This window comes from Danio rerio, chromosome 3 (assembly GCF_052040795.2).
Source record: "Danio rerio strain M-AB ecotype USA chromosome 3, GRCz13ab, whole genome shotgun sequence".
Lineage (NCBI taxonomy): Eukaryota > Metazoa > Chordata > Actinopteri > Cypriniformes > Danionidae > Danio > Danio rerio.
Window position 1 is genome coordinate 19,063,425 of NC_141023.1, and position 14,518 is coordinate 19,077,942.

General features: G+C 46.6%; 1 long non-coding RNA gene across 1 annotated transcript in view; it reads left to right on the forward strand.

Moving 5' to 3' along the window:
• The window catches only part of LOC141381173 (uncharacterized), a 70,085-nt gene that overhangs the window by 43,675 nt on the left and 11,892 nt on the right, over positions 1–14,518 (forward strand). Inside the window, exon 3 of the long non-coding RNA XR_015480638.1 lies at positions 252–348. This is a non-coding gene — a long non-coding RNA (uncharacterized LOC141381173). The remainder of the gene's footprint in view (positions 1–251; positions 349–14,518) is intronic.

Consider the following 14,518-nt stretch of genomic DNA (forward strand, 5'->3'; position numbering starts at 1 on the left):
TATGTAAAACCAATGGATTTATATATTTATATATATATATTATACAGCAGTGTAATTCAGTGGATGTTTTTATCCCCAACATAACAAACGGATGGTAAATTTGAACAGTGCATAAGGGTTAAATGAACAGAACACTATTTTAAAAAGACTATTTAAATAGTAGTAGTTAACAATAACAATGTTTCCTGAATATTTATTTGGTACCCTACCATTTTTTATACACCTTTTTTAATTCATTTACTTCTTTGCAGTTGATAATGGTTCATTTCCCTGCAAGCTGTGACCCAGTCAGAACAGATTCACTCATTTTTGGATTGCAACCCACCAGTTGAGAAGCATTGCCTTGAGGTACTGCACAAAACTGATAAATGATTTACACATATCCATACTATTAAAGTGTCATGCAGCAGGATCCCATCTTAGAGACTTAAGGCAACTTTAATCACTGTGTTAGTATTCACATTCCTAGGCTGTGTGGTTATAACAATGCCCACTCCTTATGATATATTTGATCATTCCTTTCTGTAAACTAGAAGTATCTGTAAACTAAAAGGCTCCTATTATGATCATTCAGGTCTGTGCCATTTTGCCTTATGCATTATAGCAGAAGATGACTACCTATCATCCTCTTGGTGTCAGTGACTTTTTGACACCGATATCTCTGTCCCTCTTTCTCTTTCACACACACCGATGCGTGCACACACACATACACATACCCTGCGGCATGTGCCCAACTATATGGCCATTATCTCTTTTGGTTGCTATGGTAACCCTAACCTGCAATTGGAGGCTTTAGGTGGTGATGACACTGAGTGTGCATGTGTGTGCTTGCATGTGTGTGTGCTTATAAGGTATGTTGGTATCAGAAAATTGACTTCATTTGCAGTTGCTATTTTCAAAAGTAATGATGTCATCCGTGCACCTTCAAACTGAGACAACCCACGCACTTTGCATGTATGAACATACAAACACACACACACACACACATAATCCACTATCATAGCATCAGTTTCATCCAGTACAGAAAGCTGTTAGCGAATGTGCCACTTTCACACCAACACACACTTGTTAAAGCAGTCACTTGTGGCTGACATTGATTGCTGTGTTCCCCTTCGGTTGGGGAACTTCAGTGCCATGAATGGGAGGATTCGTATCAGAAGCCGCTTATCTGGAGAGTATTGAACGGGCCAATGAATGAAATTAATTGGCAGCGTAAGCTTGCGCAGGTGTGCGACATCTGCAATCATCTCAGCATATAAGCACACCTGAAGCCAGCAGACGCCATCCTTTTCGCTTCAGATCCTTTCTGAGTGAGTCGATGAGGGTTCCTCTTGCTGATCAGCACTTCAGAGCGAACGAGTGTGTCTCCCGGTCCAGAGTGGGTCTTCGCGGTGGCAGACGGTCGAGCTGGGTTACTCCCTTGCCTGCGGTTCTTTGGGTCCGGTCCTCCAGAGCGGTGCGTATAGTTGCAACTTTCCTAAAAGAGCAACACAGTCGTGCAGCACGTCCTTTTCAGGATGGCGCTCCGACTGTGCGTTTCTGGATGCGGGGGTTTCCTGTCTCCGGATGATGGACACGATCACTGCATTGCATGTTTGGGGGTCCAGCATGTTAATGCGGTGCTCGCGGGCGGTTCATGTCGTCATTGCGATGCCATGACCGTTGCACAGCTAAGATCGCGGCTAACTTTCGCAAGAGAGCGAGCCACCCCAGTTGCCTCCTGTTCTAAAAAAGCAGCGGGCGCTCGGGCAGATCTGAGGGTTTCAGCGGGAGCTAATCCGCCGCCCACGGGCTCGCGGACCTCTCGCTCCTCACGGCGCTCCATCCAAGCTTCGGGTGGTGAGAGTGATCCGTCTAACCAGATGGTAGCTCTCACACTCGCTGACACCGGAGATCAGATGTCCTCCGCGGCATCGGAGGGTGGGCTTTCACTGTCCGACGAAGATCCGGACCCGCTCGCCCCCTCCGGGCAGGTGAGCGCTGTCAAATCGGATCCTGAAGCGGACATGTTAGCCGTGCTTTCCCGGGCTGCTTCGGCCGTGGGGTTGGAGATGGTTTATCCCCCAGCTCCGCGGCCGGACCGACTAGATGGGTGCTACGTAGAGGACCAGAAGGCGAAGCCTTCGAAGCCTCTCGTCCCCTTCTTCCCGGAAGTGCACAGTAGGCTCACGCAGTCCTGGAGGGCACCTTTCTCTGCCCGTGCTGCGAGTGCCTCCGCCCTCACCGCCCTTGACGGCGGAGCTGCCAGGGGGTATGAGGCGATCCCGTCAGTGGAGCGCGCTATCGCGGTCAATCTTTGTCCGCGCGGCGCCTCTACGTGGCGGGGTTTGCCCCGCCTCCCGTCCAAAGCCTGTAGGTTGTCTGCCTCCCTCGGAGCCAGAGCTTATAAGGCTGCGGGCCAGGCTGCTTCTGCTTTGCACGCGATGGCCACCTACCAGCGCTACCAAGCGCAGGCGCTGGCCGAGCTGCACGAGGGCGGGTCCAACCCAAGCTTATTACATGAGCTGCGCACCGCGACCGACTATGCTCTTCGGACTACTAAGTCCGCCGCGTGTGCGCTGGGGAGGACGATGTCCACACTTGTGGTTCAGGAACGCCACCTCTGGCTAAACCTGGCCGATATGCGCGACGTTGACAAAGTTCGCTTCTTGACTCGCCCATATCCCAGGCTGGCCTGTTCGGCGACACCGTCGGTGAATTCACCCAGGAATTCAAGGCGGTGAAAGAGCAGTCGGATGCGATGGGCAATGTCATCTATCGGCGTGGCCGTAAGCCCGCTCCGCCCGCCGAGCCATCCACCTCCGCTGTTCCTCGCCGAGGGCGCCCGCCAACGAGTGCTGCCCCGCCCCCGCGGCGTTCACCTCGAAAGCAGGCAGCCCCTCCTGCCCAGGGCGCCGTTAAGTCCGGTAAACGGACCGCGAAGCGTCCCTGAGACAGGCCATCCGGAGAAGAGGAAACTTGCTCTTTCCCCGCTGGAGGGCGGGGCCCCGATAACAACGGTACTTTTCAGTGCCACCAAAACATCAGTAAAAGAGCACTTTTTCCCTTCCCCGGATGTGACTGCACGAGTTCTGCCAGTCCGGGACGCGCTGCCTTCCGGCTCGCAGACTCTACGTGCTTCGCCAGTGGCTCACGAGCGCTGGGGGGACGGTCTCCCTTCCCTCAGCCCTCCAGCCCCCTCTCCGGAGTCAGGGTGCGGAGCCAGAGCGAATCGCTCTCCTCCAGCTTTTCCGCGGGACCCTCGTGCTTCCCGGATCAGCACACCCACTCCGCGCTGCCCCACCGCTGGTACGTCAGCGATTGTAGCGATGACTCCATTAGCGAGGGCTCTGCCTGCCTGGTTAGCGCGGGCCAGCCCCTCGCGGTGGCTCATACGCACAATCAGACTCGGTTACGCGATTCAGTTCGCGAAACGGCCCCCCAAGTTTACGGGCGTGTATTTCTCCAGGGTCAACCCCCTGTCCGCCCCTGTCTTGCGAGAGGAGATTGCTGCCCTCCTGGCGAAGGGTGCAATCGAGCCGGTTCCTCCAGCCGAGATGGAGAGTGGGTTTTACAGCCCATACTTCATCGTACCCAAAAAGAGCGGTGGGTCACGGCCAATCCTAGATCTGCGCGTTTTGAACCGCTGTCTGCACAAGCTGCCGTTCAGAATGCTCACGCAGAGCCGCATTCTCCAATGCGTTCGTCCTCGGGATTGGTTTGCAGCCATAGACCTGAAGGACGCATATTTCCATGTCTCCATTCTTCCACGCCACCGCCAATTTCTGCGGTTTGCGTTCGAGGGTCGAGCGTGGCAGTACAAGGTCCTCCCCTTCGGGCTCTCTCTGTCTCCGCGGGTCTTCACCAAACTCGCAGAGGGTGCCCTAGCGCCCCTTCGGCTCGCGGGCATTCGCATACTCGGTTATCTCGACGACTGGCTGATTTTAGCCCACTCGCGGGAGCAATTGATTGTGCACAGGGACGAGGTGCTTCGGCATCTCCGCCTACTGGGGCTTCAGGTCAACCGAGAAAAGAGCAAACTCGCCCCCGTGCAGAGGATTTCTTTTCTCGGGATGGAGCTGGACTCGATCACCATGGTAGCGCACCTCTCCGAGGAACGTGCTCGCCTGTTGCTGAACTGTCTGAGGGAGCTCGACAGCAAACTAGTGGTCCCACTGAAGTTCTTTCAGAGGCTCCTGGGGCATATGGCATCCGCAGCCGCCGTCACGCCGCTCGGGTTGCTCCATATGAGACCACTTCAGCACTGGCTTCACGATCGGGTCCCCAGACGCGCATGGCACGCGGGCACACACCGGGTCTCGGTTACTGCGCTGTGTCGCCGCGCCCTCAGCCCTTGGAACGACCCCTCGTTCCCACAGGCCGGTGTGCCTCTAGGACAGGCGTCCAGCCATGTTGTTGTTTCAACAGACGCTTCCAACACGGGTTGGGGGGCCGTGTGTCGCGGGCATGCGGCTGCGGGCCTCTGGAAGGGTGCCCAGCTGCATTGGCATATCAATCGCCTAGAGCTGTTGGCAGTGTTCCTCGCTCTCCACCGCTTTTTACCGGTGCTGGAGCGGCAACACGTGCTGGTCAGGACGGACAGTACGGCGGCGTATATCAACCGCATGGGGGGTATGCGCTCTCGCCGCATGTCTCAGCTCGCCCGCCGTCTGCTCCTCTGGAGTCACCCGCGGCTGAAATCGCTGCGCGCCATTCACGTCCCAGGCACGCTCAATCGTGCAGCCGATGCGCTCTCACGACAGCTGTTACGCCCTGGAGAATGGAGACTCCACCCCGAGTCTGTTCAGCTGATATGGGCGCGATTCGGGGAGGCCCAGATCGATCTGTTTGCTTCCCCCGAGAACGCTCACTGCCAGTTGTTTTTTTCCCTGACCGAGGGCTCTCTCGGCACGGATGCACTGGCCCACAGCTGGCCTCGGGGCATGCGCAAGTATGCGTTTCCCCCAGTGAGCCTGCTCGCGCAGTTTCTGTGCAAGGTCAGGGAGGACGAGGAACAGGTTCTGCTAGTTGCGCCCCTTTGGCCCAACCGGACCTGGATATCAGAGCTCTCACTCCTCGCGACGGCCCTCCCCTGGCGGATCCCTTTGAGAGAGGACCTACTCTCTCAGGGACAGGGCACCATCTGGCACCCTCGCCCCGATCTTTGGAACCTCCACGTGTGGTCCCTAGACGCGAGGAAGACTTAGGTAACCTACCGACTGCGGTGGTTAATACCATCACTCAGGCTAGAGCCCCCTCCACGAGGCGCGCCTACGCCCTGAAGTGGAGTCTATTCACTGAATGGTGCGTCTCTCGCAGAGAAGACCCCCGAAATTGCCAGATTAGTGTTGTGCTCTCTTTCCTTCAAGAGAAGTTGGACAGCAGGCTGTCGCCCTCCACTCTCAAGGTTTACGTGGCCGCCATCTCCGCTTATCATAGCGCGGTAGCTGGCGGCACCGTGGGAAAGCATAACCTGGTCATCCAGTTCCTTAGGGGTGCTAGGCGAATTAATCCATCTCGCCCCCCTCTCATGCCCTCTTGGGATCTCGCCCTCGTTCTCACGAGTCTGCGATCCGATCCCTTTGAGCCACTCGAATCAGTATCTCTAAGATTTCTGTCCCTGAAGACAGCTCTGCTGGTTGCGTTGGCCTCCATCAAGAGGGTCGGGGACCTGGAGGCATTTTCGGTCAGTGACTCGTGCCTGGAATTCGGGCCGGATTACTCTCACGTTATCCTGAGACCCCGCCCCGGTTATGTGCCCAAGGTTCCTACCACCCCCTTTAGAGATCAGGTAGTGAACCTGCAAGCGCTGCCCCCGGAGGAGGCAGACCCAGCCCTTTCTTTACTTTGTCCAGTTCGCGCTCTGCGCATTTATGTGGACCGTACTCAGAATTTTAGATCATCTGAGCAGCTCTTTGTCTGTTATGGCGGTCGGCAGCAGGGAAGTGCCGTATCGAAACAAAGATTATCCCACTGGATTGTGGATGCCATTTCACTCGCTTATTCGAGTCGAGGTCAGCCGTGTCCCCCGGGAGTACGTGCACACTCCACTCGGAGCGTTGCATCCTCTTGGGCGCGTGCACGCGGCGCCTCTCTAACAGACATCTGTAGAGCTGCGGGCTGGGCGACACCCAACACATTTGCAAGGTTTTACAATCTGCGAGTGGAGCCGGTTTCCTCAAGGGTATTAGGTAACCCTTTGGTGATTGAGGAGACAACTCGGTAGGGTGTTGAAACACGCTTGCTGCGCCATTCTCCCTAACACGGAGGTACGTGCGCCTTTTTTATCTGTCAGTAAAGTTCCCCGTCAGGTGAGCCCTGCAGATTCCTCCGTGGCCCCCAGCACTGACTCAGCGGAGGAGTCACTTGCTGGCCCACTACGTTGTAGGTCTGCCCGCTGGTCAGCCCGCGTTTTGGGTATAGGTGCCTGCTATGCGTGATCCCCACTAGGCGATCCCATATGCTTATTCCGCCACGGTTAAGTCCCCCCCCTGGGCGGACCCGTGTCTTCCCTCTCCGCTAACCATTCTTTGCTATGCGTACTCCCCCTTTTTAGGGCTAGTCCATAGGTAAATTCTGCCATCTATCCCCCCCTTGGGTAACGGATGGCCTCCGCAGCGTCCTCCCTATCGGGATTGCACGCTTCCCAACGTACTGTCGTATTTCCTAGAATTATCTAGATGCTCACGACTTCCCAAAAAATATATCTAAATCCGTAGAACTTCTGTTGAAGTAGGATAAATTAGGGCCAGGGACACGTTGGAGGACCGCGCCCCCCATGATGTGGGTGCGTCACGCTTGCTTGACTATCTCCTCATCGGGGGTGTTGGTAAGGTGCAGTCATTGTGGCGCTTTCCATATTCTCCCATTCATGGCACTGAAGTTCCCCAACCGAAGGGGAACGTTCGAGGTTACAGAAGTAACCCTTCGTTCCCCGAGGAGGGGAACGGAAGTGCCATATTCCGTCGCCATAATGACTGTCCCTTAGCTGTTTGAAAGTCTCTTCAGCTTAAAAGGATGGCGTCTGCTGGCTTCAGGTGTGCTTATATGCTGAGATGATTGCAGATGTCGCACACCTGCGCAAGCTTACGCTGCCAATTAATTTCATTCATTGGCCCGTTCAATACTCTCCAGATAAGCGGCTTCTGATACGAATCCTCCCATTCATGGCACTTCCGTTCCCCTCCTCGGGGAACGAAGGGTTACTTCTGTAACCTCGAACGTTCTCTTCTGAGTCTTTGTAAAGTCCCAAACTGAAAAAAAAAACTAAAGTTTTGTGGCAAATACGATCAATGTTGATTGATTTTTACAGAAACAACTGGGATTGAATGCATTAATTTACCTCCTTGTATACTCCGCTTTCTCCATCTTGCATCTAGCTTCTGTAAGTCCTCGGAGGATGTTTTTGGCTGGTTGTTTCTCATTTTGTTTTGCTGGACTGATGTTGGCCTCTATATTTTCTTCTTTCACTTTTGCTAAAGACATCAGGTCCCAGTGAAGGAAAGCAATTTAAATTGCCCCCAGGTACTGGAACCTCCGTATGTATCAGTTCTTTGTGGGTTTGATTTTTTTTGGGCACACTGTCTTCTTTTGCCTGCTTAGAGAGACTTTAGTGTGCCTGACAGAGAGTGTTCAGAGTACTCAAATGATGGAGTCTGTGCCAGAGTGTGGGTTTCAGTGGTTAAAGGTTTGGATTTAGAAATCGCATCAGTCTCGAAGAGGCTAAAAGTGACATATATAGTGTTGAATATTTTTACACTGGCTTTTTTCAGCACATGCTAAAAGTTTATTATTATTATTATTATTATTATTATTTTACTATGTTCTGCAAAAACTGGGCTCATTAAATAATTTTAACCCGGAATCATTATTGATACGTACCCCTGTATACATTTCTGGACAGCTCAAAATATGTCCCAGGAGGTATGTTTTTGTGCTTTACGCAATATCCATCAGGTGGCACAAGGAACAACCGCTTTTCCATTGTCGGGCCAGTGCAAGCGAACGCCCCCCAAATCAAACAACCTGCCCAGGGGTGTGTTTTCGAAAACCATCATTAGCCAACTAAGGTTCCAAGTTCCATCTTTGTAATAAATAAATAACGCAAAGGAAAAAAGCATGGCTACTGGTCAGTTTAAGATATTCTATAACATCTTATGGGCTAGGGGTCTTTTTTGTTTAAGATAGGCCTTATGTTTCACTTTTTTAATGTAAGGGTGTTGCATAAAATAATAAAGTAGTTTACGATTTAATAAGTGATATTTCTTTGTTGCATTCTCCTTGTTGTTTCAATAACGCATGAAAGGTGGAAACGGAATATTATGGACATGTGTATTTAAAGCAGTAGAAGCAGTTTAAAGATGGTTTAAGGAAAATTGATATTTCAAAAATAATTGGTTCTGGCCACTAATTAGCCAGAATGAAGGATGAGAAGTGCCTTTAGAGGTTAGGCAAGCCTGGCTAAATGAGTCTTCATTAACTAATAGTCTGCTCATAGTCCTAATTTGTGCAAAAATTTTGAATAAACTTAAAAAAACTTAAGTAATATGTGGTGGTTGTTAAAAAAAATCATGAGGAACATGTTAAGAATTGTTTGCTGTATTGTTTGCAGTGAAATACACATCAAAGTTAATTTAGAAATCATTACAACCGGCACAAAATTGTAACATAAAAGAGACAATGCTGACCAGGTGCATCATAAAGAGAACAAATTTAGTAACAAAAGTCACAATTAACAAAAAGGATATTTACAGCAATCAAAGTCAGTATAAATGGAAGTCAGTGGCAAAGAGTGTGTGCATAGTAGAAAATTGAGCTCATGTTCCAAAACAGAGAAGAATAATCAGACAGGCAGGAATGTCCGGCTAATCGAGCTCCCCTCTCACCTCAACTGTTGAACTCTTTATAGGTGCCACATAATGGGTCTCAGGTGAGATGACCCACCCACAAATCAGCAGACTCTGCAAATCACAAAACAAAACCAAAACAACCAGGTCCACATGTAACCTAACAGGAATAAATGCTGTTAGTGTTTTTGCTATAAAAGAAACATGTAGCATATATTGTGGCAATTATAAACGTATGTACTGCATTTGTTCTACTGTTTGAAGTGAAGGAATGTATCCATAAAAAAACTAAAATGTGTAAATGATGCGTCTTACTAAAATATGTTGTTGAAAATTTATTGTTAGTACTTTAGTTGTGCAATGCATGATGTCAAATAGTTGCACTATGCTTGATGCTATTTCTAGCACAACGAAACTGATACAACAGCCCCAAATCATAAAAAGTTAGGACAATATTTTTTGTGTTGCAAGAATCATATATATGTATTTATTTAAAAAAAGTACAATAAAAATCACGAGGAACACATTAAATGTTTGCTATATTGTCTGCAATGAATTACAAGTCAAAGTACATTTAGAAATCACTATTTTCCCTTTTTGTTTGTGTTTTCCATACTGTCCCAACTTTTTCTGATTTCTCAGTGGTGGAAAGAGTTCTGAAAAATCATTCCCAAGTAAAAGTACCATTACTTGCCTAAAAAATGTAGTGCGAGTAAAAGTATCTGTTGTAAATTTTACTTAAACTATGAGAAAAAGTAGACCTTCCAAAAGTACTCTAGAATAGTGAGTATTACGCTGTGAAAGCTGATGCATTTACATGTAATTTGTGGATGTGTGTAAACATAACATTTTCTAATGCATTTAACTATTGCCCTGCAGGCACACAATGTCATAAGGTGCTTTCACACCTAGACTTTCTCGTTTGCCCAGTTAGCGCAGTTCGTTTGGCATATGTGAAACCACCAATCGCGCTCTGATCCGCACCAAATCAATGAGAGGGGTCTGGATGCAGACCTGGTGCTGTGCAATAGGCTGCATCCAATGCTTTTTAATGGGCTTACCTAACCCTACCCCTCACAGTTACGTCACTCGCTCCATTTGAATGCATTGTGTTTGACATTGCATCGCTGAGTGATGCAATTTCAGCTTGCATCAAAGGCTGCATCCAGATACTATTGAAATCATATGCTCCGAGATCGCTTGAATGAGGTGGTCTCTGCTCGATTGAAACTAACACTGGAGCGGATAGTGAGAAAGCGATACGATCTGAGCCCGGTTATATGTCAGTGTTTTATGGACATGTAATAGGCATATGGCCATATGAAGAGAGAATTATATGTAGGTCGGGAGGTCATTTAACAGACATCCCAAGTCTACCCGAAGTTTCGGGAGTCGCGAGTCCTCAAATACGTTGCGCACCCTTCTCACCCCTCCCCATTGCATCCCTCCTCGCTCTTCAGACCTTGTCAAACACCACCAAACCACTACCATCCCCCTGACAGCTGAGCGAGACTCTGCAAAATAAACCATAAAACTCTGACCAGAGTTTACTCACACATGACTTGTTTTAGCTCTTTTGGTCTCTTTTTGGTTCTCTTAGAAACATTGCTGTGTGAAAGCGAACCGCACCAAGAACAAAGAGCAACAATGTAACAATTTGAATCCCTGTTTCGGAACTACTGAATCGATTCACAGGTGTGAAAGCACTCTAATATTAGGTTGGATTTAAGTTGTGATGTCAGGTGACCAAAATTCAATGTCTAGCCAGCGTCTAAGGACAACATTATTTTGATGTCCTATAATGAAGTCAAGGTTGATTTTAGGTTGTGTTGGAAAGTGACCAAAATCCGACGTTGAGACAACATCTTAAAACCAATGCCATATTGACGTCAAATATTGACGTTTATTCGTCAGTTATGGCAAATAAAATCTAACGCCTGCTGGATGTCATAGTGGTAATGTCCACACAACGTCAAACTGTAACATTTTTAGACTTAGGTTGGATTTAGGTTGAATGTTGGACATTGACGTCAGCCTGACGTTGAGTTTTGATGTCAACCTGATTTTCATTTCCAAACAAAATGCATTATCCCCATGACTTTGGGTTACAACATCAATCTGACGTCATGTTGGCATATTATGCCTGTTGGGTGTTTAAGGCCATTTTGGTCATCATACAGTAAACATCTATCATCTTCTCGTCAGTGACATGCATCTAACCTGTCTCTGGGTCATAATGTGTAAAGAATTGTGACAACTTTCAGGAACATGTTTAATGCTTCCAAACAATTTGCTGCAATTATTAATCACCTTAAATGTCTTGGGGTAGTTCATTATGATGTAGTTTACCTTCCATGTGTGATTTGATTGGACAGGAATCACAAGACTGATTTTTCTAATCCTCATAGACAGGAAATAATAAAGTAGAGACTGAGGGTTGAAGGAAAGTAGTGGAGTAAAAGTACCAATACTGCACTAAAAATGTACTGAAGTAGAAGTAAATTAACACATTTTTAAAACTACTTAGTTAATCACAATTCCTGTAAAACAACTCCATTACAGTCGTTTGAGTATTTGTAATTTGTTACTTTACACCATTGGGGGTTGTACATAAATACTGATACAATGCCACAGTTTTCTGTCAAATTGCAACAACTGTTGAGTCTTCACTGCTTTCTTAGTGAAGAGGAGAAAGGAGTGGGAAGACGCTTACTGATGAATTGCTAGACCATTGATTGCTTTTTTCCCATGCTAATCTACTAGTTGTATAAATATGGTCATTGTTTACTGAGTCCCACACATCCACTGAGCACTGTACTGCTGCGTCAGGCTTGTCAACATCAGTCTGGGTTGTCACGTCAATCATAACTGGAGAAAATTGTACACTTGCAGACTGCAGCCAAAGTGACAAATCGTCACGTCTCGCTCTAGGAATAAGCTTGAACATCAGTGGCTGTGGCATCATGGCAAGATGCAGCATGTTGACTGTACATCTTGCCAGGGTGGAATCTAGCATTTCTTGTCTCTGTTGTATTTCAGTGCGAATTGAACTCTTTTGGGCGAGGTAGGCAGTAGGTAGCGCTGTCGCCTCACAGCAAGAAGGTCGCTGGTTCGAACCTCGGCTCAGTTGGCGTTTCTGTGTGGAGTTTGCATGTTCTCCCTGCCTTCGCGTAGGTTGCTCCGGTTTCCCCCCGCAGTCCAAAGACATGCGGTACAGGTGAATTGTGTAGGCTAAATTGTCTGTAGTGTGTGTGTGTGTGTGTGTGTGTGTGTGTGTGTGTGTGTGTGTGTGTGTGTGTGTGTGTGAATGTGTGTGTGGATGTTTCCCAGAGATGGGTTGCGGCTGGAAGGGCATCTGCTGCGTAAAAAACTTGCTGGATAAGTTGGCGGTTCATTCCGCTGTGGTGACCCCAGATTAATAAAGGTACTAAGCCGACAAGAAAATGAATGAATTGAACTCTTTATCCAGAGGCAGGACAAAATCAAGGGTACTGCATGTTTATAAGTGTATGTTAATATCCATTGCCACTGAATGCTTTTTCAGTAGTTGTGGTCTACTAAAACAACAGGGCTAAAACAAAGGTCTTGGGAAGTTTTATTTGTCCACAGGTGTCTCCCTGTTATGATAATAAATAAATAAAATAGATAGTTCTCCCTTTAGCTTATTGTATCAGTGTATTGTATAAAATATCTGGTAATTAAAGGTACAGTAGGTGACTGTCTTCAGAAACATTATTTGTTGTGCTGGTTAAAAGTCTCTTTATATTTCAATAGTAATGATTAGGCCCACACGGAATCTGTATGTGCAGAAATCTGCAGATTTCCGAAGATTTTTGGCGCATCATTTAGTCTATTTATTTACTTGTGTGAACGTGTGTCAATTACACTTTATTCAGTTTTTAAATTAATTTCTATAAAATTATTGATTTATATAAAAAAATTGTTCATTTGATTTATTTACAATGCAGTTTGTGAAGTAACATTTTCTGTTTTGTAGTAGATATATTATCTAAACATCTAACTTTGTTTACCAAATAAGTGGATCTAATTAGATTTGCATTATAAACATTAAATGAAAGGTAAAAATGTATTACTTTCATTATTTTATCTGTTAAGTTTTTAGTTCTGATACTTTCAATTTCACAATAATTCTATTCCGTAATGGCTAAAAATGTCAGCAGATTCTATATAGCCCTGGTAATGATTAAAGTAATTGATCTAAATGTATTTATATGTATTTTTATATTCTGAGTAAGTCATAAAACAAAAAATGTTCATCCAATTAAAACGTATCAGGCTTATAATTCCAGCCTGATCTCACAAGGAAACATAAGTATTTTACGTATTGTCATTTTAGTGGCTAATTCGTACGAATTCATACGAGTTCAGTCCTATGAAAATGTACGATTTTAAAAAGGAGGCATGGCACCCAACCCCTAACCCCAACCGTCATTGGGTGATGAGCAAATAGTACTATAGTGTGCAAATTAGACCGTACAAATTCACACAAATTAGCCACTAAATCAAAAAGTTACAAATTGCCGTGAGATTGCGTTGATAATTCCCATAATTCTGATAAGTAGCCCAAACTGTCTGTCAACAAATAGATTTCTACATTACGCAGACAGATATTGTTTACCATGCAACTTTGTGTATTTGGTCTAAAATACAGTTGCATGCAAGTATGGCTTCTTAAGTGTAATTCCTGCAACTCGCCAGCCCACCACTAAGCATAGGCGCTTTAGGACAAAACGGGTAAACGAATGAGAGCAGTGTACTGAAAACGTGCTAGATATAATACAGTTTTTCGTTGGGAATTGTAGCATTGTAAAGTACTATAAAGTTTTCTTACTGGTTAAGGACATGAACTAGTGGGTTGTCATCTTTACAGTGGTCGCTTGTGATTTCAGGAGGCGTGGGTTTAGACTGCAGGGGGTACTATTTTTTTTTTCAAACTATTATCCTAACGGTTAGCATTTTGGCAGATCACCCACTGCACCTTTAATTGTTTTCTAGCAAAACATTGCTCAATATTGCTTTTCACTTTAGAATTTTAATAAAAAACAAATACTTTATTGCTTTGACGAAAAGGTAAAAAAAAAAAAGTACAACTGAAAATAATGCTTTACTTTTAATACACTGTAAACACTGATTAGTTACTTTAAGTAAAGTCAACTTGTCACTTTTTCCCAGAGATGGGTTGCGGCTGGAAGGGCATCCGCTGCGTAAAAAACTTGCTGGATAAGTTGGCGGTTCATTCCGCTGTGGCGAACCCTTATTAATACGGGACTCATACTTGGAGCTCTAGTCAAGCCTCAAGCCTACTCAAGAGACGGGAGGTCCGAGCTCTCTTCAGGGGTTGATAGCTCAAGCCCCCTCTTTAGGACAGCAACGTCAGAATTGTTTACCATGTTTGATGCAATGGGCTATATGCACAGGTACTTTTCATTTTCAGCCAGGCAGCCCAAGGGCATCTGGTCTTTCCATTACAAAATTGTTACGTCTTTCTTTAAAAATCTGCGATCTTCACTGCCTGTTAGATATACGATATGAAGTGGCTTTACGATTAGTCAAGAAGCACTGCATTAAATTCCATTTCCCCCTGTCATGTCTTTAAAACATGACCGTTCATTTTACCTCAGTATTTTCAATGGAATTTCTGTGCTAGCTTGTTGCTACTGACGGCGCTAGCG